Genomic DNA, 27,732 nt, shown 5'->3' on the forward strand with positions numbered 1-27,732 from the left:
CCGAAGATATATACCGCCAAAAAATATGCCGTTTTGTACCTACCAAGTCCTATAGCTGGCTTATGGGTAGTCAAAACTCACAAACTACACCGGTTCTGAATCGGCCCTGACCCCCTCTTGAAACACAGAAAAAAAATTTCAGATTGGTTTAACTGTTCCACATACATACATATCCACAAACATTTTCCCCTTTTTAAATAAAAATTGACTCATATTTCTGAGCTTGGTAACATTTGAACGGTATAACTGATTTTCAAAATTAGACATGCGTTGGAAAGGTAATGATCGCTTCTATTAGAAACCGCAAAGGTCGGAGTTATTTTTGGGAATTTTGGGGACGAGAACGAAAAACAGACCCTAAATAGGAAGGGCTGTAAAATCCACACCCTTAAACAAAAATGGATGGTTGACATATGAATGGGTGAGTCTTTTCCTGAACTTTAAGATGGGAGTTGGCCCAATTTTCAATTCAGTCAGATTTAGAAAATCGAAAATTTCGTGTATATATAGTGCCGCGTGTAGGGGGTGTAGGTGTGCGCCACTGGCGAGAACTGCCGTTCTCTGGTAATACAGCATCTTTAAAATGTAATTAAGGAATATTCGTGGAAATTGCCTTTATTTTATTAAGGACTTTCTAGAAAAAATATAGTTTCATGTAAGATTTAATAACTACTATTTCGAAAAACATGAGGAAGAAAACAGGACCCCCAAGGCTCATTTATTAGCCCTACGCTCTCCTGTAGGGCGTTGATGACATAATAAAAAATCTAATGATATCTTTAAAAGCACATGTATATGTGGTGGACTTGGTTGTTTATGTAAAAGGTAAAGATGTTAGTTAACTTCAACAGTTTTCCAAAGTTTGTTACAAAAACACGAACATCTTGCGATACAGCAAGATCAACAAGTAGTCTGGGCTGATTATCGGAGAATAGGCCATTTTTGGGAAAAGTTATTTACCAGCAATTTTATTGCTGGAATCGAATATTATGATTGTATATATTAATAATATAGATATGCAAAGTCCGCAGATAGTGTGCTACTTTTTTATAAACAAAATGGCGCCCGAAAATCGTGTTTTTTTTCAATTTTTGCTCTACAACTCCAAAGATTTTAACTTTAGACCAAAAACACTCAAATAAAAATTCACCGCAATTAAATTCTGAATAGACACGTATTTTTTCTGATTTAATTCGACGAAAACTTTCCCCGGAAAAAGCGGGTTTTTCCAACAAAATCTTTAATTTTCAACTAAACTTTTAGATAAGTAGTTGTTAATCAATACTTAAATAACTTGGTAATGTAAAAGCTCTTTCCGTATATATTATAATTCCAGAAGCCGATGGAAATTGAATGAATAGTTTAGCAACAATTGAAATGTTAATCAAAAATTTACGGTCGCTATAATAACGACAATAATTATGGTGCATAAGAATAACTATAATTTTTTCATAAGAAGACACTATACCTATCTAACGTACTTTATAGAATTGAAATTGGACTATTTAAGCGGCCTCAACAATATTTTAAAATTATAAACAATTTTTTGGCTTATAAACAAATAGAATATCTCGGGAAATATTAAACTAAATTAAATTGTGAAAACAGTATTCGAAAGACAGCGGCAGGACTCTTCTTTTAAAAGAAAAAACGTTTAATTATGACGAGTGTTTCCTGAGATACAATCGGTCAAAGTTGACCGAAATTTACGGCAAAGATATAAACAATAGGATCATAATTTTCAAACCATCACCTTTTTGGTTTTGTCCTCTTTCTCCACACCAATTTTCATATCTTTAAAACCCTGATAACATGTATTATTATAATAAAAACTATCGATAATACGTGTGAAAATGGCCAAAAATAGCAAAATTCCAATAAAAAATTAGGTTGGAGAAAATGTAACCCTCAAAGTTCAAAATCGGTATACGTTAAAAAAATGCATTTTCTCGGCTTCCCATGGAGCAATTTTCTTCATTCTTTTTTTGTTCCCAAGTATCTCGAGTAGAGCCATCGAACTAACGCATTATTAAATGTCAAACTTGCTTTTGTTTTGTTATAAAAAATTAATTTATTTATTATAACACAATATTTTAATTTGTTTAAATAAAAATTGTTTAAATAATTATATAGCTTTCAAATGAGAATATTTATGTTTTTAACTTTAAAAGGTACACTTGTAGTAAGTTTATTTAAAAAAAGCCTACAACTGGAAAAAATATGTAATTTTCTGTTCTTATAAATAAATTAATCTATTATAACAAAACAAAAGCAAGTTTGACATTTAATAATGCGTTAGTTCGATGGCTCTACTCGAGTTATTAGGGAACAAAAAAAGAATGAAGGAAATTGCTCCATGTGAAGCCGAGAAAATGCATTTTGTTAACGTATACCGATTTTGAACTTTGAGGGTTACATTTTCTGCAACCTAATTTTTGATTGGAATTTTGCTATTTTTGGCAATTTTCACACGTATTATCGATAGTTTTTATTATAATAATATATGTTATGAGGAGTCTAAAGATATGAAAATTGGTGTGGAGAAAGAGGACAAAAATAAAAGGGTGATGGTTTGAAAATTATGATCCTATTGTTTATATCTTTGCCGTAAATTCTGGTTAACTTTGACCGGTTGTATCTCAGGAATCACTCGTCATAATTAAACGTTTTTTGTTTTAAAAGAAGCGTCCTGCCACTGTCTTTCGAACACCGTTTTCAAAATTTAATTTAGTTTAATATTTCCCGAGATATTCGATTTGTTCATAAACCAAAAAATTGTTTATAATTTTAAAATATTCCTGAGGCCGCTTAAATAGTCCAATTTCAATTCTGTAAAGTTCATTAGATAGGTATAGTGTCTTTTTATGAAAAAATCATAGTTATTCTTATGCATCATAATTATTGTCGTTATTATAGCGGCCGTAAGTTTTTTATTCTCATTTTAATTGTTGCTAAACTGTTCATTAAATTTCCATAGACTTCTGGAATTATAATATATAGGGAAAGGGCTTTTACATTACCAAGTTATTTAATTATTGATTAACAACTACTTATCTAAAAGTTTAGTTGAAAATTAAAGATTTTGTTGGAAAAACCCGCTTTTTCCGGGAAAAGTTTTCGTCGAAGTAAATCGAAAAAACATGTCTCAATGCAGAATTTAATTGCGGTGAATTTTTATTTGAGTGTTTTTGGTCCAAAGTTAAAATCTTTGGAGTTAAAGAGCAAAAATTGAAAAATACAGGATTTTCGGGCGCCATTTTGTTTATAAAAAAAGTAGCACACTATATGCGGACTTTGCATATCTATATTATTAATACATACAATAATAAGATTCGATTCCAGCAATAAAATTGCTGGTAAATAACTTTTCCTTGTATTTTGCTAATTAGTCCAGAGTAAAGTTTAACTGTTCAAGCTTAGATAGGATAAGGCTCAATATATTTTCTTTTTTCATTATGAAAACAACAATTCACTTCTTTTTCTGGAAGTGCCAATAAGAAAAGAGGATACAGGATAATATGCTAGCAAAGTATACAGCAAACCAACCTACAATGAAAGTGAATTTCAGAAAAAAAACCTGCTAACAAAGCATGACATAACAAAAAATGACTACCTACCCTTTGTCATTTATAAACAAAAAATTCCACGAGATAGAAGATAGAAAACAACAAAACAACACAAGCTATTTAGAAGCACTCACAAGAAAATACTCAAGGATGACAACAATACCATATAATATAAAGGGCTTATAAGAAAAATTAAAAAGGATAGAAAACAAGTACAGCATTACAACAACACTTAGATCTGTCCTGCCAAAACCAAACCCAACAACACACAAGAGAAGTCAAAGAACTGCATCTATAAAGTCCCCTGTGAATGCAACAATGTATACGCGGGAGAACCCGCAAAACCACTAAGTAGGTATCAGGGATAAATGAAACATACACCAAAAACAAGGACTTTGACAAATCTCAAATATGAAAACATGCCGTGACGAAGAACATAGCGTACAATGGAAAGATGCATCAATAATCCTGAAAGAAATGGACATGAAAAAAAAATAAAAAAGCAGCCCCCATCCTACTAAATGAAGAAAAATGTGTAGCAACTTATCAGCAGAACCTAGCAGACTGTGGTTGCAATACTAAACCTAATAGCCCGATCAGGAACGCAAAATTTTACGAAAACCTCCAAAAAAATAAAGGAAGGATGAAAATTTGGCAATAGGTAGTTGAAATTGTTTATTATTATATAAGAAAAAGTTTACAATTCTACATCCCCTCCATTTTACAAAAATTGGAAAATACGGAGTGAAAAATTTTTTCTCGGGGGTGAAAAAATATACTTTCAAAATAAGTCCGGAATTAGATAAAATTAATAATTCTAAGTAACTTTTGTTCTATATAGTTTTTTTACTAAGTCAATACTTTTCGAGTTATTTGAGAGTGGATGTGTTCATTTTTAACAAAAAAAATGTTTTTGGACGGTTTTTCGGAGATAACTCAAAAAGTAAGTATTTTAGCGAAAAAAATATTCCTAGTAAAAATATAGCTTATAAAAAATTGAAAAAAATGCTGTATGCGTGAGGTCTGCAGACCCAGTAAAAGCAGAGTTGCAGTTAATGAAATGTAGGTTCTTCTTCGTCAAATTCCAAATTGAACATTTTATTTTGAAAAAACCAAAAAACGGAGCACTTTTCTGGGAGAATTTATTTCAACTTTTTTAAAGTGTTTAAAAAAAGGTTTATTTTTGTTTTAAAAAAAACTTCTAACATTAAAAGTAAGTGAGTTACGCTGAAAATATTGTTCTTCCCTTTTATTTTTTGGTAAAAAAATGGCGAAAATCACCCCTTAATTAGCTTCTCTAATAAAATTATTCGTTTCCGCTTGACAAGTTATTTTCTTATGTATTGTTTATATTATCTATGTTTCATTGGTTCAAAGTTCTCAGTGTTGACAAAAATTGGGTTTAAAATTTAACATTTATTTTATTTTGAAAAAAATCGTAATTGTTTATGGAATTAAATTAAAAACAATTAGGAATAAGAAAAATCTCAAAGAGCAATAAAATGTACGTTTTGCTTTTCTGAATATTTTTGATTTTTTGTTTTCTTGATAGACAAAAATTGGTTATGCTATGGCTGTTCAAAATTTGCCTAAATAAACTCGTGATTAGTTACTCGTTCAAGCCATTTTAACTACAGCTTTTTCAAAACGAAGCACTTTGAACCGAAATCACAACATAACTAGTTTTCGACTGGTTTACCAGTCATCATCAGTGTTTACCTAAAATGAATATAACCTGATAAAATAATGCAATGATATTGAAATTTTGACTACGGTTAAGAAAATTATAGTTTATACTCACGTGCAATGTACATGCTAACCACCAAGATATTGTTTGACAAAAATATGTGGGTCAAAGCCCAGTAAATGTTGTCCGTCAAGGAAACATTGGTTTAAAATGTTACATCAAACTAGGATGTTTAAAATATTTGGCCAATCTGCCCCAGGTAATATCTGAGTTTTGGATATGACTTGTTTACATGTTAAAAGTATGACGGCAAGTGACAATGAAATGGATAGAAACCTCCGAAAGGTGACAAGACAGAAATCACAGTTCCACAGGAAGTTGAAAATTAACCTGTCATATTTAAAGGCTAAGGTGTACAGCTTGTTAAAATTAGAAATGATGTAACAACACACTTAGGCAAAATAACTTGTGAAGTGGTAACGTTAAAACGTATATGTGATGGTAATTAGGGGGTGATTTTCGCGATTTTTTTACCAAAAAATAAAAGGGATCAACAATATTTGGAGCGTAATTCACTTACTTTTAATATTACAAATTTTTTTTAAAGCAAAAATAAACCTTTTTTTAAACACTTTAAAAAGTTAAAATGAATTTTCCCCTAAAAGTGCTCCGTTTTTGGGTTATTTCACATTAAAGTATTCGATTTGGAATTTGACGAAAAAGAACCTACTTTTCATTAGCTGCAACTCTGCTTCGACTGTGTCTACAGACCTCATGTCTACACCATTTTTTTCAATTTTTGATGGGCTATATTTTTGCTAAGAATATTTTTTCGCTGAAATACTTACTTTTTGAGTTTTCTCCGAAAAACCGTCCAAAGACATGTTTTATTTTGTTAAAAATGAACATATTCACTCGCAAATAACTTGAAAAGTATTGACTTGGTGAAAACTTTAAACCAAATATAATTATTAATATATTTTTCTTCTCTATGGTATGCTTTTTATTCTCGATGCTATGATTTTTATTCTCTTCATAAGCTAAATCGGTTATGGTACTCTTACAACTGATTTAACTAATGGCTAAGAGCTTACATTCATTTCAAATAATATACTTCAGTAGGTTACTGCCCTTGCGGCTCATTCGACATGCTTCAGTACCATATTTTTACAATCGATTAATAGACTCACTGTTTTCAATTAATTTGACTTAAATCGCTCTTTCTACCCTAGAACAAATCAATGGAATTTATTTCCTACCTTGGTCTGATTACATTTCTTATTATATTGGCCAACCTAGGCGCTCGCTTAATGGTAGAGTAAGTTAATTTCTCACATATGTGATATTGTCAAATTCTAATTTTGTATGTTGAAGTGAGAGATTATAATCTTCGATTTTCCTACAGAATTAAATATATGGCCTATTTTTCTCTCAGTAGAGACTTGATTTATTAATGTACATAATAATATATCTCTCTCTTTCTCTCTCCCTCTTTTCTCTCTTTCTCTCTCTCTCTTTCTATTTCTCTTTCTCTCTCTCTCTCTTTCTCTCCCTAAATCCCAAGTCAGGCCCTGACCTCCCACAGCATTCGCCTCCAAGTATCTCTGTCCCTGACTGGTCTCCTAAAGTTATTCACATATATATCTTTAGTATCGGTTTTAACTTCGTCTATCCACCTCTTCCTTGGTCTTCCTACTGGCCGACGCGCGACGTCACACCATAGTTCCGCTAAGCGTTCTACTAGGTGTTTTATTATTATCCATTCTTATAAGGTGACCTGCCCAACGTAATCATTGTATTTTTGCATAATAGCGAACTTACACATTTTTTTATCACATAATAATGTTCAGTTTTGTTTAAAAATAAGATTTTCAAAAGTTCACGCCTCAGAAACTCATAATAACTTAAAAGTACAAAATTTAAAATCTTCTGTGTATTTAAACCATTTCAAAGGACCCAAAAAGCGCGCGAACCCTTATGACGTCACACATTATATTTCATAACGTAATTTATCGTATGGAGGTCCGGTTCTGGCATTGTTTAGAACAGTAGCATCGAAGTTACACTCGTAATAAATTGGCTATTTTTAGCGAAAACAAAGTCATTTAATTGAAGTGATTAACACCAGTGTTTAAGTGAACAAACAGGCTTCTGATTACCAAAGTAAGTTCTGAAAATTAATAGACTATTTAATTAATTTCCATATATTGTCCATTTTTACAATAAGGATATACCATTTATTTACATCTATATTTTATTTAATTCGATAACAAAAACAAGTTCTGATAAGAACTGTCGCTGACAGGGCAAACGCCAAAATACAGAGGCGGCTCCAGAATTATTCGAAATAAAGAAAAGTGAGAAAGAAGCAAGGTAAGCTAGCTCTCGTACGGGTTAGGGCTGGATTGAGCAGGTCTTTAACACGAACTGTACGGGAGACGCGGAACTTGTGGAAACTCTCACTAAGAAGAAATGGAGGAATTTATAAAGGAACTGCGGGAAAAACTAGATAGAATGGAAGATAGAGGAATGAGAATAGAAGAGAAGTTAGATGGGATCCAAAGTGAGCTGGAACAACTAAAAAATACGAATCAGGAACTTAAAAATGAAAATGAACTTCTCAAACAAGAGCTGCATCAACATAAAAATAGAATAGAACAAATAGAAAGGGATATGAAGAGAAAAAACCTGATAATACACGGCCTTGAAGAAACAAGCGATGAGGACACACAAATACTGGTAAACAAAGTACAAGACATCATCAACAAAATGGAAATACCTTGCAAAGCCAACCAAGAGGTCACAGAAATTAGAAGAATAGGAGACAAAACTAGAAATTCTAAAAGACCAGTCCTGGTAGAGCTAAGAAGTGGGAATACAAGAACGGAAATTCTTAAAGCTACATGGAAATTAAAAGGCTCGAAATGGTTTGTTAACGAAGACTATCCAAAAACCATAATCGAACAACGCAAAGCACTTATAAAACACATGAAAGAGGCAAGGATGAAAGGGTACAACGCAAAGATAAAATATAATAAGTTAATAATTAACGGAGACGAGTACGATATAGACCAGGTCAAAAGATGGAACAGCGATTCCGAAGATTTTAGAGATGATAATATGGCAGAAACTACAAAGAATAAAACTGGAACGAGAACAGTGAGTGAAAGATCACCAAACGGAGACACAGAACTAGATCCAAGAGAAAAAATAAAGAAAGTAAACGAAAATCAAACATTAAAAAACTAGAATTGGAACGGAAACACATTATGACGACAACGGCACGAAAAATGGACAAGGCAATGATACAAAAGGATATGAAAACAAGCAAGATTAGCAAAAAGAAAGAAAGAAAGGGTAATACAAAAAAGAAAAAAAGAGAGGGAGGTGTTATAAGAATAGCGTCATGGAATATAAGAACATTACTTAGAGCAGGAAAACTGGAAGAAATTACATCAGTTCTGATACAGTATAAGGTGGAAATAGCAGCACTGCAGGAAATTAGATGGAAAGGGAAAGGACAAATAGATCAACAGAATAGTACCTTCATATACTCAGGGGAAGAAAAGCAAGGACAACATGGGGTAGGATTCATAGTAATTGGAAATATGAGAGACAAAATAATGGAACTCAGACTAATAAATAAAAGAATAGCTTACCTAAGGATTGAAGCTAAACAGGCAAACATATCCCTACTAAATGTTTATGCACCGACAGAAAATGCGAAAGAGGAGGAAAAAAATCATTTCTACGACACTATGGAAGAAGAGCTAGAAAAAATACCAAAAGAAGATGTGATATTAATATTGGGCGATTTTAATGCACAAATAGGAAAGGAGGATTATATACAGCAAATAGCAGGCAAACATACAATACATGAGAAAACGAATGACAACGGGCACAGAATATGCAATATGGCGATAGGAAATAATATGTCTATCAGCAGTACAATGTTCAAGCATCAAAGAAAACACAAAGTCACATGGGTTTCTCCAGACCAAAAAACAGAGTCACAAATAGACCACATATTAATATCGAAAAGAAGACAATCAAGTATAATGGATGTGAGAAGCTACAGAGGTGCATGCGGAGACTCAGACCATTTCCTGGTGGTAGCAAAGCTGAGACAAAAGATGAAAGTAATGAGAAGACAGAAAGAGAGGAACAAGAGGTGGAATATCGAAAAATTGAAGGAAGCAAAAGAGATACAAAAGTATGAAGATGAAATAGGTAAAAGAATTGCCGCACTGAATAAGGAAAGAGATGATGTCGAAGAAATATGGGGTGATATTAAAAAAGCAATTAACCACACGGCTGAGACTACATTAGGGACGAAGCAAATTACAAGAAAGAAGGACTGGTTCAATACAGAATGTAAAGAAGCAGTTGAAGAAAAAGTAAAAGCACGAAATCAGTGGATGCGGACTCACAAAAATGAACATAGAGACATGTACGAGCAAAAAAGAAAGGCAAGCAACAAAGTAATAAGAGAACAAAAGAGAAAATTCATGGATAGTCAGTTGGAGGAAATTGAGGCGGAAAGTAAGACTCAGAACACCAAGAAATTCTACACAAAAATCAGAGAACAGAACAGAGGTTTCAAACCAAAAGTAAATGGAGTTAAAAATAAACAAGGGCAAATAGTAACAGAAGATCAATCATATATGAAAGTCTGGATGGAACACTTCAAGGAGTTACTGGCAGAAAATGAAACAGAAGAGATTACAGAAATGGAGGAAGAGTGGGAAAATAATGGAATGAAGGAGCCAACACTCGAAGAAGTAATTGAAATAATTAAAAATAACAAAAACGGAAGAGCACCCGGGAAAGATAACATAAACAGCGAACTCATAAAACTAGGAGGGAAACCGTTGCATAGGGAAATACACAAACTGATAGTAAACATCTGGAAAGAAGAAAAAATGCCAAAAGAATGGCAAACAGGCCAAATAATAACGATACATAAAAAGGGAAACCAACAAGAATGTCAAAATTACAGGGGAATAACATTACTGAGTACAGTATATAAGGTATTGTCAACAATAATACAAAGAAGATTACAGGAAGCAGCAGAGAATAAGATAGGTCAATATCAATGTGGATTCAGGAAAGGAAAATCCACAATAGATGCGATATACATTTTAAAACAAATAATGGAGAAGGCGAACGAAGCTAACATAAACTTAGAAATACTTTTCGTAGATTTTAAACAAGCTTTTGATTCCATCAAACGAAACCAACTATTGGAAATATTAAAAACGCTACAGGTACCGATTAAATTAAGAAAACTTATAAAAATGACGATGAGCCATACCAGAGCGAGTGTAAAAACGCAAATAGGGGAAACAGAAGAGTTTGAAACAAACAAGGGAGTGAGGCAGGGTGATGGTTTATCCACAACACTATTCAACATGGCAATAGAATATATTACCAGAAAAATGAACAAAGGTACACTCAGAAATAGAGGAGGTCAAATTGTAGCATATGCCGATGACGTTGTGATAATGGCAAAGAGAAGAGATATATTAACGCAAATGGTAGAGGAACTCATTCAAGAAGGAAAAACAGTGGGTCTGAGTATTAACGAAAACAAAACAAAAATTTTAAGATTAGGGAAAAATCCTACTAATAGAGAGGTTAAAGTGGGAAGATACAAATTTGAAGAAGTAAGTAAATATAAGTACCTAGGAGTCATGCTGTCAAGTGATGGAACAAGAGAAAACGAAATAAAAGAGAAAACATTGGCAATAAATAGAGCATTCCAAGCCAACAAAAAAATGATAAAAAGCAAAATATTAACAAAAACTACTAAATTAAGGCTCTATGAAACGTTAATTAGACCGACATTAATGTATGGAGCAGAAGTGATGACAATGACCAAGACAGACGAAGAATATTTGAGAAGAACTGAGAGAAAAATAATTCGGGCAATATTAGGACCAATAAAAACAGCAGAGGGTGAATACAGATGTCGAAGAAATAACGAAATAAATGAGGAATTGAAGGGGCAAGATATAGTCAGGAGAATAAAGAGACAAAGATTGAGATGGCTTGGGCATGTATGGAGAGCAGGAGAAGAAGCGATAATAAACATAGTGACAAAGTGGTCTCCGGCCGGAAGGAGACGAAGAGGAAGACCGAGGTCCAAATGGTTGGAAGAGGTGAAGCGAGATCTAGAGGGCATGGGTATTAGAAATGCAGAAGAAAAAGCAAGAGACAGAAGGAGCTGGAACCGGATATGTAATGCAGTTTAAGAAAGAGAAGAACGGAGGACTGATCCACCTCGAAAACATGGATCTAGAGAGCCTGTAAAGGCGGCGCTACCCCCACGGGGGTGTTTTAGCCACTATATATATATATATATATAATTTATCGTATGCCATTGTAATAATATATACCAGTTTGTTGAGATTGGAGTTTGATACAGTTTTTGAAGGAAAGGAAAGAACTGTCAAAATATTTATACAACTGATTGTTAGAACGAATGCCAAACCTAATAAATTAATGGCGAGGACTTCAAATACTACAATGATATGACGTCACGACCAATGAGGTACCGTTCTGTGCTGCCTGCTATAATTTGAATTTTCTCTCGATTTTAATTGTCTTTAGCGGTCAAACGAAAGACAAAAAAACTTTTTGCTTTGGTATATATGTTTTAAATTATGTTCTGTTGTGATTTATAGCATTTTTTTCAAATTAAAAATTGTATGCCAGTTCCCTATTTGCTATAGAGGGTTCTTTGTTATATTGGTATAATTCGTAGTGAAACCTTATTCTCCATATACCATCGTCGCAAATGGGTTCCAATTGTCTTTTCTAATTTACTATGTTATTTGGTGAAATAAGCCACAATTTAAGTTTGAAATTAAATTTATTTGACGTTTTGTCTTTTCTGTTATGATCGATGTTTCTACGCCATATATGTTACTGTTGGTCTTATGATGGTATTATATTATATTTTAAACTTTACGTCTCTCAGGATGTCTTTGAATAGAAACACCTGCGATAGAGAGAAGTAGGCTTTGTTAGCAAGCATTATTCGTTTCCGTATTTGTCTGTATACAACTTGTCTTCGTCCTCAACATCGAACAAAACAAGAATTTGTTCTGTTTGATTTTCAAACATGGGATGGTATGGTTTGGAATAAACATTTTAAGTACATTTTTGTGATTTTTTTAAACCATGGTACGTTTATTTTATTTTTAAATTAAATAAGCATATTAAGTACAACTCAAAGAATATTTCAAAAAAAAAGAATGTGTGTGTACTTTGTACGCACGTAAGAAGTTATACTTCTACTACATATTATGTGATTTTTAAGAGAATACCAAAAATTTAAAAAAATAAAAGAATAAAACGTACACAAACACATTGAAAAATGCCACACAGAAAAAATGATTTCTGAACGATAATAATTGTTGGCAAAAATTTTAAATAAGCATTTTCTGAAAAAAAATTATATAACAAATATACACAAAATCATAAAATGCTAAAAAAATAAAAACTTGCATGGGGAATCGAACCCGTGAATTTCGGGGCGCTTTGATTCGTAATCGAAGCCTAGACTCAATCGTCCAGTTCCACATTATTTGTCATGTGGAAAAACAGGGTAACTGAACGTTTTACTGTTTGACAGTTGTTTTGAATATAATTAAATTATGTAGTTTAAATTTTGTGGAAGAAAATATTAAAATATAACAAAACAGTAAGAAAACAATATATTAGATGAAGATTGGTAGAACTTTTGTTGGTAATCAAATTAAGTATGTAAATCAAAGCATTACATACCTACTAGATAAATAAATCTACGCCAAAAAATCATAATTTAAAAATAAAAATCGGACCTAATTTGGGATTTCTCTATATAATCCCCATTCTTGAGAAAATAAATGTACAGTAGAGCGTCGATTATCCGAACGTCGATCAACCGAACGACCGCTTATTCGAACTATCGACTCCCGCGTCCCGCACTCGAATACCGAGCAAGCGTTAGTAATTGACGCTTAAAATATCTTCAATTTTCTTCAATATTGTATCCAAAAATAATTATGTTGTTGCAAAGACTGCACTTTTTTGTTTAGTTGCTAGTTGTCATTATCAAGATATAAATAAATATGTAGGTATATAAATATGGCTTTTATTCACTTGTGGATAAATATGTATGACTATAAATATGTATCAATATTTTGTAGTTCGATTATCCGAACAAATCGGTTTTCCGAACACCTATGTCCCCCAATTAGTTCGGATAATCGACGCTCTACTGTATTTCAACCTAATCCAAATGTATAATTACAATATGATTATAATAAAAACTACTTACCAAATTAGAATGAGTTTTCCTTGTCCAAAATAGTCCAAAAGTCCAAAAATATAGGTATATGAAAACTATTTAAAAAGGCAGTATAACTATTAACTAACTTTTGTTTGTTGTTTCTGTTCACACAAATTTTAAAACGCAACAACCATAAATAATCTAACTACAGCTGTGCTACAGCCGCCATATTGAATAATTTTTGACATGTCATTTGAACATACAATCAGAACAAAGTTATAATGCGCATGCGCCGGGATCATAGGTTTTAACATATAAAAATTCACCCTCATATCGCCGATAAAGATGTATAACTTCAAAAATTCAAGAAAAAATATTGAAAAATAAGCCAACGGTGGCACATTTTTACAGACACCCTAAAAAAATGGATTTTGTGATGGACATCAGAACTCGTCACTGGATCATGCGAAACAAAAAATTAAAAAAGATTTTATGAGCTTATGAGTTTATCGAGACAACTCTGTCGAGTTTTTTTTATTTTTAACGATGTTTGAGTTTTTAGTATCACTCGGAATTCAAAAAAACCAAATTTTTTGTAACAAAAAGATGAAAATCAAAAATTCTTATAATAGTCCAGGGCGGATCTGTTTTGAGATGGACGTCAAATAAAATATTTTAAATAAATCACGAAATAAATCAAATAATAATATTTGAGTTATCCTCCCTCTCAAAAAGGTCCGGAACATTGTTTAAATAATCAAAATGTCAAGAACTGAAGGAAAAATTCGATTTTTTTCTTCGTTTTTGATTATAATTTAAAAGTATTCATTTCCGAGAAAAGTTGTACTGGCATAAAAGTTGCGTAATTCAATTTACTACAATATAGAATTGGCTAAAAATTTAAAAAATAGTCACCCTAGTTGCAAAATAGCAATAATTGCGAAAAAACCATACAAAAACAAGTATTCGCATTTTACGTTTTTCAACCATTTATGCTACACTTAGGACCTTCATATTTCACCCAGAAAAACTATATGATACAATAAAACAATACTGTAAATTTCATTAAGATCGGTTTAATAGATTTTGCAAAATAAATTTTGCAATACAGCTCTCGCAAAAAAAATTCATTTTTTCAAATTGTTACAGGACTGAAAATAAAGCAGATAGCAAGTTGAACTTTTTTTTGCTCATAGAAGTGTACTGTACCTTTCGTTTGCAATTTTCAAAACTAAAATCGATTAATTACCACGGCGTCAGAAAATTTTTGAAATAAACAATAATTTTTGGTGCTACGCGCAGGACAGCGGTGTTCGATTCACACAGGTTGATTTCCACCAAAATTTCTTCCAATCTTTATCTATTATATTATTTTCTTACTCTCTATTTTGTTGTATTTTAATTTTTTAATTCCACAAAAATCAAACTAATTTTATTATTGTTTGTGAAATATTGTTTAAACAATTGCATATGTTTAAAAATAATAAACTTTTATTATTTAAGTTAAAATATATGAACAAAGAAAGTTTTTGCTAATAAAAGTGTTATTTCAAAGGATAGAGTATGTGTTTTTATTTTGCAATAAACAAATTTATTTATTTATATCGAAATGTCATAAAAATTAAAATGTATCAATCATTATCAAAGGTCATTGGAATGCCCAATCAGAGCAAACTATCCGCTGTCCTGCGCGTAGCGCCAAAATTTTGGTGGAAATCAACTTGTGTGAATCGAACACCGCTGTCCTGCGCGTAGCACCAATAATTAATGTTTATTTAAAAAAATTCCTGACGCCGTGGTGTTAGCGATTTTACTTTTTCAAAATTGCGAATGAAAGGTACAGTACACTTCTATATGCAAAAAATTTTTCAACTTGCTATCTGCTTTATTTTCAGTCCTGTAACATTTTGAAAAAATGAATTTTTTTTACGAAAGCTGGATTGCAAAATTTATTTTGCAAAATCTGTTGAACCGATCTTAATGAAATTTACAGTGTTGTTTTACTGTATCATAAAATTTTTCAGGGTGAAATATGAAGGTCCTAAGTGTAGCATAAATGGTTGAAAAACGTAAAATGCGAATACTTGTTTTTGTATGTTTTTTTCACAATTATGGCTATTTTGCAACAAGGGTGACTATTTCTTAAATTTTAAACCAATTCTATATTGTAGGAAATTTAATTACGCAACTTTTATGTCTGTACAACTTTTCTCGGAAATGAATACTTTTAAAGTTATAATAAAAAAACCAAGAAAAAAATCGATTTTTTCCTTAATTTTTTGACATTTTGATTATTTAAACAATGTTCCGGACCTTTTTGAGAGGGAGGATAACTCAAATATTATTATTTGATTTATTTTCAAGCAATTTCTGCAAAAAAATTTGAGTCACCTCTCAACGTCCAAATGTACTAATATTTTTACAGATGCGCCCTGGTCTATAATTCTTAAAAACTCCTTATGGGTGCGTTATTTGCATTTTAGGAATTAAACCATTAAGTTACTTAACTAAAAGTTTTAATTTATGTAAAGCTTAGAGCCCTAATCCTACACCTTCATTAATTCAAATAATATCAAATGCGACATGAAGCAAGAAATAATAAAGATATTTGGAAGTTCTCTAAAGAAGTTGTTCTGAAGCTATTTCTTTGTGGCATTTACATAATTTATTATTCTAAATGGGCAATTGTGGCTTATTTCCCATTTAAAATAATAAATTTTCTGAAAATATCAATTTTAAGTGTTTTTCTTCACTTTTTCGTTACAGTTTAGTTGTCGGCGTTAACATTAATTACGTGTACATCGAAAGCAATTAGGCAGTGTCAATTATTAACAGATTTTACCATTTTCTGGGTCTATTGAACTATTAATTTTGTGGTATGTGTGTAACACAAAATGGAAATAGATAGGAATATACCACCAGATTGGGGAAGGAAAGAAAGTCAGTATGAAAATATCAATATAAATAATAAAAATCACAACGGCAATAATAGGGTAAGCGAAATATCTATTGAAAAAAATTATTAGTCAATTATTATTCGCCAAAGTTGTCATATTTCGCCGCTACTGAGCGCTGGCATAGTTTCGTGTATCCCCACCATGGTCGCGCACGTAGCGAATAAAATAACCTTCATTTCAAGTCTATAAAATGGGGAAAATGCCCCAAAATCCCTAAATAACCAGTTTTTCTGGTTTTTGAAAGTGGAGAAAAAATCTGAAAACATCAGAAATATGGTTTTTGATAAAATACACAAAACAAAAAAATAGACCTATATCCGTGTGCAGTCAGAATTGCAACAAAATCTTAATTTTTAATCACATAGAACTTTAAAAAATTTTTAAAAAAGGGGGTATTCTTTGACCGGATGCCAGCGAGTTATAGGTTTACCAAAAACTAAATCACTTATTGGGTATTTGTCGTTCGTCTATTATAAGTCGGTGCTACTATACTTTGCACACAATAATGAATACATAGTTATATTTCTACCTAGTGCGGAAAGCGATACTTTCCCGCACGCGACTGCCGTTGACCCGAACGGCGCGATAGCGGAGTTCGGTCAAGCAGTCGAGTGTGGGAAAGACACGTCCCGCATGAGTTAAAAACAATATTTTTTCTACGGCCGTACGTTTGCAAAAAAGGCACAACAAATAGAGTTATATCAATTTTTATTTACGAGTAAATACAACATACAACAATACGTAATACAAAAATGTATGCAAATTTAATCATTTGGAAAAACAAGAAGGTCTTTACTTATTGCTTGATAATATTAAATTTAAACGAGGAATTCGTGGCATTTTGCAAATGTATCACTGATTCAAACTGATTCTTGAATTGTTCAATATGTTCTCAGACAAGGTTGACAAAACCAAATTTTCAATAAAATGAAATTGGTTTTCATGACAACAATTCAAACCCTTGTTACATTCTACTGATTACTGGTTACTGATTTGACTTTTGAATATTATGTCAAAATAATTCTATTTCTACGAATTATCGCGTTAATTTCATTAAAACGTGAACACAATTAAATAAATTTGAAATAAATTGTTAAATAATATCTAAATATTAGTTTGCATGTATTATAATATATTATAAAGCCATATTACAAGATATTCTACTTCCCCGCACTAGTGCGGGAAAGTGCAGCTTTCGGAAAGGAAATGCTTGCGGGAAAATAACTGTTTTAGCACGGCCGCAGAAAAAATCTTTACAAGGTGCATAAAACGCATAAATCAGAAAAATTATTATTTTAATTTTGCACATTAATACTTTGTCATATCAATTTATTATTTTAGACGGGAATAAGTGACAAAATGGCATATTCCCAACTAAAATAGTAAATTGATATGACAAAGTATTCATTTGTAAAATTAGAATATTAATTCTTCTGACTTATGCGTCTTATTCACTTTATAAAGATTGTTTACCGGCACTGTTTTATAATACAGATTATTTATACACTGCCTCCCTCGGTAGACCGCAAGATATATCATAAAAGCGATAATAGACCGCACACATAAGCACCTATATTAAGTCTCCAATTCTCGCTTGTTCAAGTAGCAATTAAACGACATAAAAATTGAAATTATTGCCAACGTGTACAAATTGTATGATTATGATTACTTTATCTATAATTTTTATAGATCATAATCGATGTTTGAATTTGGTACTATTTAATGTCTGCAACTAAAATATATGAACCAGCAGAGAGATATGTATACAAGTATATTTACAGGCATGCAGAGAGATAAAAAATTGTGATAAATATATCAAAATTGGTTAGACTTTGAAATATTTGTAAGTAAACATCATATTTTTTCTTGTATTGAATGTCATTTTTTATTTTATTATAATGTTCACTTTAAATTTTTTTACATTAAGTATATTTTTCATTCTCTTTGTCTTGCCATCCCCCTTTGTTCGAATGTGTCCTCTAGATTGTTAAAATTTTAAATATTGTGGGCATATGGGATTAACCACAGTTGTTTGTAATGACAATTACATTAAATGTATATCTACCTCAGTTTTTTGAAAATATATCACCACCTCCTTAACAATTTACACTCCTTATACACAATGTTTCTTAATAACTTTTTGAAAACGACTTCTGGATTGGAAATCGAAACGTCAAATTTTTGTAGGTAAAAAATTTTTCCACCTACCTCTACCGAAAGTATACTTTTCCGGAACTAATTGTAGGGAGCAAAGTTGTACTTTTCCTCCCTAGGGAGGAAAATAATTTTCCTCCCTAGGGAGGAAAAGTAAAAATGACGTCATGGTATTTCATTCATGAAATATAACTTATTGACGCCCTGTACAATATCTATTTTCTATTACGTAAGTATCTATACATTTTAACGTTTATTTAAAAACACTCTATTTTGCAGAATGGTAAAAAACAGTAAATTGTTATTCTGATTTAACAATGTTTACATTAATAATTTGACTTATATTTGACAGTTGACAGTTATATTGTACCTACTTGTTAGTTTTAGTTCTAATAAATTTTGTTGGTTAGTTAAATAAATAAATTAAGTAAAAATGAAAAAATGACTTGTTATTTGAGGAAGGTGGAAAAACCATATGTATAACATGGGAGTAAAGTGCCTTTTCCTCCCTTGAATGATTACTGCCCTCCGCTACGCGTCGGGCAGTAAACTTCATTCTCGGGAGGAAAAGTAGCACTTTCCTCCCTTGTTATACAAATAGCTATTTACCTACAAGAATTTGACGTGTCAGAAAAATTGTGTATAAGGAGCGTAAATTGTTAAGGAGGTGATATGTTTTCAAAAAACTGAGGTAGACATACTTGGCCTTGGTGTTGTAGGCAACACCCATGGTTTGACTGAAAAGATCTGAGGCTGGATGTTTTATGCCCTAAAATTCATTAAATTCTGATAATTTTGTGTGTTTCTCCATTATTACTATGTGTTTTATGCAGTTCTGTGTATGGAAAGTTCGTATTGTATTGTGTATTATTTGTTAAATATGTACTTATTGTGTATCATTGAAGACGTGAATTTCCATTTTCTCATCCACTATTGTTGGTATATTCTTGTTGATTACTTCTTTTTAAGTATTGGCAACCAAAACCTTCTGCATTCTGCTCATGGGTTTGCTACATATTTTTCTTCAATTAGTAGGATAAGAATTGCTTCTTTGATTTTTATCTTCTTCATATCTCTTTCCTTCACGATTGATGATGCATCTTTCCATTCTATTCTGCATATCTGTGATTTGTCACAATCCCTGTTTTTGATGTACGTTTCGTGCTCGTTTATCCTGACTCTTAGTGGTCTTGTAGTTTTTCCCACATAGAAAGTGTTGCATTCACAGGATATTTTGTATTATATATTTCATATAAGTATAAACATGTTTTCTTATCTCTGATGCTAATCTTTCTATTCTAAAGAAAAATGAATTTTTTACCAAACCATAAAAATTCGTTATTCGCTTTTAACTCAATTTTTTTAGAAAAGAATCATTCTAAACCGGCTGAACTTCTACAATCTATTAATAATACCTAAATAAAGAAGACTGTATAAGACCAATAACTAATTTTAATTAGGGTTGTGAGGTTCTTTTCGCTCACTTTCTCGTTGAAAAAAATAGGAATTGACTTTCTTTTCATCATAAGTAACTGAATTTTTGAAATAGAGACTTTTTTCTTATTTTTAAAAATAGATCTTTTTAAATACTTTAATATATTTTCTACAAGTTATCGTCGAAAAATGTATAGTTTTCCCGTCTTTTGACTTGGAAACTATAAAATTTAGCATTTGACGGAGAAGAGCTAACCTATAATAAAGTATAGCTCGGTTAATATTAGTCTCAAAGAAAATTAAAAAAAAACACATTTCGTTTGTTTTTTTCAAAAGCTACATGTTTGTTACATTCAATATTGATTTTTTCGATATAAAACTAACACTTTAGATAACGAATAAATCGAAAACTATTAATTTTATCAAAAAAAAAATGTATATGGTTCATTCCATGAATATACGACTGTTTTGGATTATCGCGACAACGAATATTTTAGTGTGCAACATAAGAAGTACGAAAGTAAATGGCTCTAATAATTATTCCAATAAACAACAATGTAATTTGCAATTTACTTTCGTTATTCATATTTTGCACAATAAAATATTCGTTGTCGAGATGATCTAACACGGTATATTCGTGGAATGAACCGTAGAGTGCGGCAGATTCGTGCAAATATTATAAGAATTGCACGTTTAATGATACAAGCGTATAATTTGGTCCACATATACTGCACATATAAAGGTTCAAATCTAGATATGAGGCCATCTCAGATTTTGCCTCTTACAAAAATAGCGGTCATTAAAAATGGGCGACTATACATATATGACTAATACCACGATATCTTTTGAATGAAAAGTCCGATTTCAACCAAATTTCGTACGTAGGTTCGTTTTGTGATTTATAAGATCGACGTCGTAAACTGGAAGAATCGGTTTACCAGAAGTTGTGTTTTTCCTGGTTTTTTATGTAAAACTATTTTATATTATGTAAATAATTTATTTTCAATTTTTTCACCCTGTATATATTAATTTTTCAAAATGGTAATACCACTATTGAAAAGAGCGTAAGAATATGTTTAGGAAATATTTTGAACTTTTTAGTTATGTTAATTATAATTACCATTTAATAAATGCTTAACGTATCTTCACATGTACCTATGTGTGGCAGATTTGTGCAAATATTATAAGAATTATTATTGTACATTTAATGGTAGAGTCATATAATTTGGCCCACATATACTACACATACAAAAGTTCAAATTTTGCCTTTTACAAAACTGGCGAACATTCAAAATGGCGGCTATACATATGTGACTAATTGCACGATAACTTTTGAACAAAATGTCCGATTTCAGCCAAATTTGGTATCAACTTTCTTTTTTTGATGAATAATATCGAGGTCTTGAACCGGAAGAATCGGTTTACCAGAAGTTGTGTTTTTACTGTTTTTTACGTAAAAATATGTTGTTGTTTTTTTCAATTCTTTCACCCTGTATATATTAATTTTTCAAAAAGGTAATACCGCCAATGAAAATAGTGTAAAAATATTTTTTAGGAAATATTTAGAACTTTTTAGTTATGTTAATTACCATTTAATAAATGCATAACGTATCTTCACATGTGCGGTAGATTCATTTTTAATGCCCGCCATTTTTGTAAAGGACAAAATCTGAGATGGCGTCATATCTAAATTTGAATCTTTGTATGTGTAGTGGGTGTGGTCCAAATTATATGCTTCTACTATTAAATGTACAATAATTCTTATATTATTTGCACGAATGCTCCGCACATAGGTTCATAGGTACATGTTAAGATACGTTATGCATTTATTAATTGGTAATTAACATAACTAAAGAGTTCAAAATATTTCCTAAAAAATATTTTTACGCTCTTTTCAACGCCGGTATTAACTTTTTGAAAAATTAATATATACAGGGTGAAAGAATTGGTAAAAAAAAACATGTTTTTACGTACAAATCAGGAAAAACACAACTTCTGGTAAATCGATTCTTCCGGTTCAAGACCTTGGTCTTACACATCAAAGAAAGAATCTATGTACCAAATTTGGTTGAAATCGGACTCTTCGTTCAAAAGTTATCGTGCTATTAGTCACATATGTATAGTCGCCATTTTGCATGCCCGCCATTTTTGTAAAGGGTAAAATCTGAGATGGCCTTATATCTAAATTTAAACTTAGATGTGTGTAGTATATGTGGTCCAAATTATATGCTTCTTATAATAATTCTTATAATGTTTGGACGAATTTGCCACACATAGGTACATGTGAAGATAGGTTATGCATTTATTAAATGGTAATTAACATAAATAAAAAGTTCAAAATATTTTCTACAAAATATTTTTACGCTCTTTTCAATTGCTGTATTACATTTTTGAAAAATTAATATATACAGAGGGAAAAAATTGAAAAAAAAACATATTTTTACATAAACAACCAGTAAAAACACAACTTCTGGTAAACCGATTCTTCCGGTTCACCACATCTCTCTTGTAAATCAAATAAAAAACCTATATTCCAAATTTGGTTGAGATCGGACTTTTCGTTCAAAAGTTATGGTACTATTAAACACATGAGTATAGCCGCCATTTTGAACGCCCGCCATTTTTGTAAAAGGCAAAATCTAAGATGGCGTCATATCTCAATTTGAACCTTTATATGTGTAGTATATGTGGTCCAAATTATATGCTTGTATCCTTCAATGTGCAATTATTTCACATATCGGCCGCACTAGTAGAACATTTTGTGCTTAAATTTTTCGTTTTAGTAATGTTTCTTGTCAAAATATAATAAAAAATTTCCACCAACGAGATGGAGTGGCAACCACCCCATGGTAAAAGTGCCTTTCGGCATCATATAGATTTTGATCATTGGACCATTCACTACTAACTTATTCTCAAATTTTCAAGCCGATCGATCCATTCTGTAAAAATTGCGAGGTGTAAACCGTCGGTTCCTGGACTAACTACTATAATCCAATCAACAGCCATTTTCTCGTGGAATTTTGAGAAGATAGATTTCCTTGAAAATTTGAATTTAGGTAGTAATTATAACCTTTATCAAAATCTATCCTATGCCGAACTGCGCTTTTGCCCTGGGGGTGAAAACAACCCCATCTAGTAGATGAACATTTTTTTAATCAAAATAACTATGGAAATCGATAGAGTAATCAATTCTGAGTAAATTTTATTCTATAAAATTTTTTAGCAAAATTGACACTTTCCAAGTTATTTGCGATTGAAACTATGCATTTTTCATTGAAAAAACTTACGTTTTTAACCGTTTTTCATGAGTAACTTCAAGAAAAAAATGTTTATAGAAAAAAATATTCAGGCCAAATTGTAGCTAATAAACAAACAAAGAGATTCACGTCTAAACGACCTATGTAAACCCAATAGCGACTGAGTTATTGCTCTTTAAAGGATGGTTATTTTCGAAGAACATCGAAATGGAGAACGTTTAATGTCAAAAAACTCGAATGTGGTGCAATTTTTTGGGAAAATTTAAGAAACATCTTTTAAAGTGCATTAAAATACCTTTCAAATAAGCTTCGACAAAAGTTTTTTGCGTAAGAACCGACTGACTTATGATGAAAATAACGTCGCTCTCTGCTTTTTTGTTTTTGAAATGTAAAAATTAAACCCTCGTCGTTACAATCCTAATAGAAATGAATAACTTCCCACTTCATATTAACTTTATTTAGGTATAATTGATTCGACTGGTTTGGAATGCTTAGTTTAGAAAAAATAGTTGATTAAATCAAAAATGACATTTTTATAATTTAAATAAAGTGCATTGTCCTTACATAAATTTAAAAGTATTCATAATATGAAAAAATGGTTCAAATATTAGTTGCAGAATTTCTTTTACTTAAAATTTTTAGTTTTTTTGTTTTTGTATCATTAATACTTTTAGGTTTATTTAAGAAAAATCACTTTTTTTTAAATTATAATAATGTCATTTTCGATTTAATCAACGATTTTTTCTAAACTAAGCATTCCAAACCGGTTGAATCACATGAATCGTATTAATTATACCTAAGTAAAGTTAACTTCAAGTGGAAAGCTATTCATTTCTGTTAGAATTGTAACGACAAGGGTTTAGTTTTACATTTCAAACAGAAAAAAGCAGATAGCGACTTTATTTTCGTCATAAGTCAGTTCTTATTAGAAAAACTTTTGTCACAGCTTATTTGAAATATTTTTGAATGAGCTTTAAAAGATCTCTGTTAAGTTTTCCCAAAAAATTGCACCTCCTTCGAGTTATTTGAGATTGAAAGTTCTCGATTTCGAGGTTCTTCGAAAATAACCATCCTTTAATGAGCAATAACTCAGTCGTTATTTTGTTTATCTAAGTCTTTCCGACGCGAATCTCTTTGTATTTTTATTAACCATAATTTTATTATTAATAATTTTTTCTATAAAATTAATTTTTTTAAGTTATTCATGAGAAAAGGTTATAAAACTTGAGTTTTTTCAATGAAAAAAGCATAGTTTCAATCGCAAATAATTTGGAAATTTTAAATTTTGCAAAAAAATTTTATAAAACAAAATTTACTCAGAATTGGTCACTCTATCGATTTCCGTAGTTAATTTGATTAAACAAAATTCTTCCCCTAGATGGGGTTGTTTTCACCCCCAGAGCAAAAGCGCAGTTCAGCATAGGGTAGATTTTGAAGAAGAGTCTCAACAGAGCTTAAACCCAAATTTTCAATAAAATAGGTGTTGATTCTCAAAATTCCACGGTTTTACAGTTTTTTACCGCTGATGAATGGTCTACCAAGGATTTGATCTTCGATATTAGTCCAGGGCGGATCTGTTTTGAGATGGACGTTCAGAAGTGACTCTAATTTTTTGCAGACATTGCTTGGAATTAACCCATATAATAATAATTGAGTTTTCCTCCCACTCAAAAAGGTTCGGAACATTGTTTAAATAATCAAAATGTCAAAAAATGAAGGAAAAATTTGATTTTTTTCTTTGTTTTTTTATTATAACTTTAAAAGTATTTACTTTCGAGAAAAGTCGCACTAAAATAAAAGTTGTGTAATTAAATTTTCTACAATATAAAATTGGTTAAATTTTATTTAAAATAGGACCTTCATATTTCACCCAGAAAAACTTTATTATATGGTAAAACAATACTGCAAAGTAAGTTAAGATCGGTTCAATAGATTTTGCAAAATAAATTATGCAATCCAGCTTTCGCAAAAAAATTCATTTTTTCAAAATGTTGCAGGACTGAAAATAAAGGAGATAGCAAGTTAATTTTTTTTTACAAATAGAAGAATACTGTACCTTTCATTTTCAATTTGCAAAATTAAAATCGGTTAACTACCACGGCGTCAGGAATTAAAAAAAACAGTTGAAGGCACTCGTGGGAGTGCCGAGAGAAGTGAAAACTTCTTATAGTATATAAATTACGAGCTCAATATTTTCCCCATCCAAAAAGAAGTGCTATACCTATATCATATACGCGATGCTTATGCCCTATGCTATTTATGTATACATACACATAATTAATATACGTACAAAATTTATTTCAGCGAAGTGATGACGGTCGCAAATTCAATATTTTTCCCCATCCAAGAAGTGCACAACGTCCCTAAAGAAATTTTCAATCCAAAAATGTATTTCGTCGAAGCGATGACGGTCGCTAATTTAATACTGTTTCCCCATCAAAAAGTGCACAACGTCTCTCAAGAAGTTTTCACTTCAAATATTTATTTCATCGAAGCGATGATGGTCGCGATGACGGTCGCTAATTTAATACTTTTTCTATCGAAAAAGTGCACAACGTCCCTAAAGAAGTTTCACTTCAAATATTTATTTCGTCGAAGCGATGAGGGTCGCGATGACGGTCCTTATTCAATACTTTTCCCCAATCCCAAAAGTGCACAACATTCCTAAAAAAATTTTCACTTAAAAAATTTATTTCGTCGAAGCGATGACGGTCGCTAATTTAATATTTTTTCCCTATCCAAAAAGTGCACAACGTCCCTCAAGAAGTTTTCACTTCAAAAATGTATTTCATCGAAGCGATGACGGTCGCGATGACGGTCGCTAATATAATACTTTTTTCCATCCAAAAAGAATACAACGTCCCTAAAGAAGTTTTCACTTAAAAAATTTATTTCGTCGAAGTAATGACGGTCGCTTGTTTCGTTCGTTCTTGCTTGTCTTCCTCGACCTCTAAGTACACGATTTCGTGGGTCATCTGATTTTCCATCTGATTACATTAAATTCTGACTGTTTTTGAAAATAGCACATTTGGTCAATTCCCAATGTTCCAGTTTTGGTGGTGAAGCCACCAATTTAGGCGATCAATCTTGTGCTGCCTCGATAACTCGGGAACCCATAACTATCTCCTGCTGTATACTTCTTGGTACGAACTCTTCTTCTTATCTTTTCAACTGAAACAGTTACACATGTAGCTTCCAAGAGCTGCCTTTGGAGCTGCAAGTTAGAAGTGGTTAATTAAATATGGTACAATTAAATGATCGTGGAGAGCCGTCATTACTTTTGGCGACTTTCCCTTGCTTTATTTTTGAGCTTTCCTAGTTCTTGTTACCTAGCATATGTTTTGGACAGATCGCCCTGTATTACGCCTAGCTCTGCAGCTATGTCCATCTAAGAACATTAGTTTCTCCACAAGACCAATAATCTTTCCTCGTTGTAAGTTCTATAACCCCACATGAGGCATATCTTCGTTTTTGGACGCAAAAGTTAGTTTATTTATTTTCGTTCAACTTGCAACTAAAGCAAATAATCTATACCGTACCGGGCTGTACTATCCGATTGTCTTGTATATTTGTTTATTTTCAATAAAAACCTTTAATCTTCGCAACAATAACAAGTTTTTTCAAAATAAATAAATATTACTTTGAAATACATGGTAACTCCATATAAGTTTGGGTGTGTGTATTTATAGCATAAGCGATGACGGTCGCAATGACGGTCGCGATGACGGTCGCGAATTCACTGCTTTTTCCCCTACCCAAAAATCGCACAACGTCCCTAAAGAAGTTTTCATTTCAAAAACATTAATTTTTGGTGCTACGCGCAGGACAGCGGTGTTCGATTCACACAAGTTGATTTCCACCAAAATTTCTTCCAATCTTTATCTAATATTTTATTTTCTTACTCTATATTTTGTGGAATCTTCATATTTTAATTCCACAAAAATCAAACTAATTTAATTATTGTTTATGAAAAATTGTTTAAACAATTGCATATGTTTAAAAATAATACAATTTTATTTTCCGCTAAAATATATGAATAAAGAATGTTTTTGCAAAAAAATGTGTTATTTCAAAGGACAGAGTGTGTGTTTTTATTTTGCAATAAACAAATTTATTTATTTATTTCGAAATTTACTAAAAATTAAAATTTATCAATCATTATCAAAGGTCATTGGAACGTCCAATCAGAGCGAACGTATCAGCTGTCCTGCGCGTAGCACCAAAAATTAATGTTTATTTAAAAAAATCCTGACGCCGTGGTAGTTAACCGATTTTAATTTTGCAAATTGCAAATGAAAGGTACAGTATTCTTTTATACGTAAAAACAAATTCAACTTGCTGCCTGATTTATTTTCAGTGCTGAAACATTTTGAAATAATGAATTTTTTTTGCGAAAGCT

At 31.5% G+C, this 27,732-nt stretch overlaps 2 protein-coding genes across 5 annotated transcripts in view; one reads left to right on the forward strand and one right to left on the reverse strand.

Moving 5' to 3' along the window:
* Window positions 1–27,732, reverse strand: part of LOC114328375 (uncharacterized) — a 985,491-nt gene that overhangs the window by 928,978 nt on the left and 28,781 nt on the right. The gene's annotated exons all lie outside the window — the stretch shown is intronic.
* Window positions 18,202–27,732, forward strand: part of LOC126887006 (uncharacterized) — a 28,829-nt gene continuing 19,298 nt past the window's right edge. Inside the window, exon 1 of the mRNA XM_050654291.1 lies at window positions 18,202–18,331. The gene's annotated coding sequence lies outside the window, so the exon portion shown is untranslated. The remainder of the gene's footprint in view (window positions 18,332–27,732) is intronic.

This window comes from Diabrotica virgifera, chromosome 6, assembly GCF_917563875.1.
Source record: "Diabrotica virgifera virgifera chromosome 6, PGI_DIABVI_V3a".
Lineage (NCBI taxonomy): Eukaryota > Metazoa > Arthropoda > Insecta > Coleoptera > Chrysomelidae > Diabrotica > Diabrotica virgifera.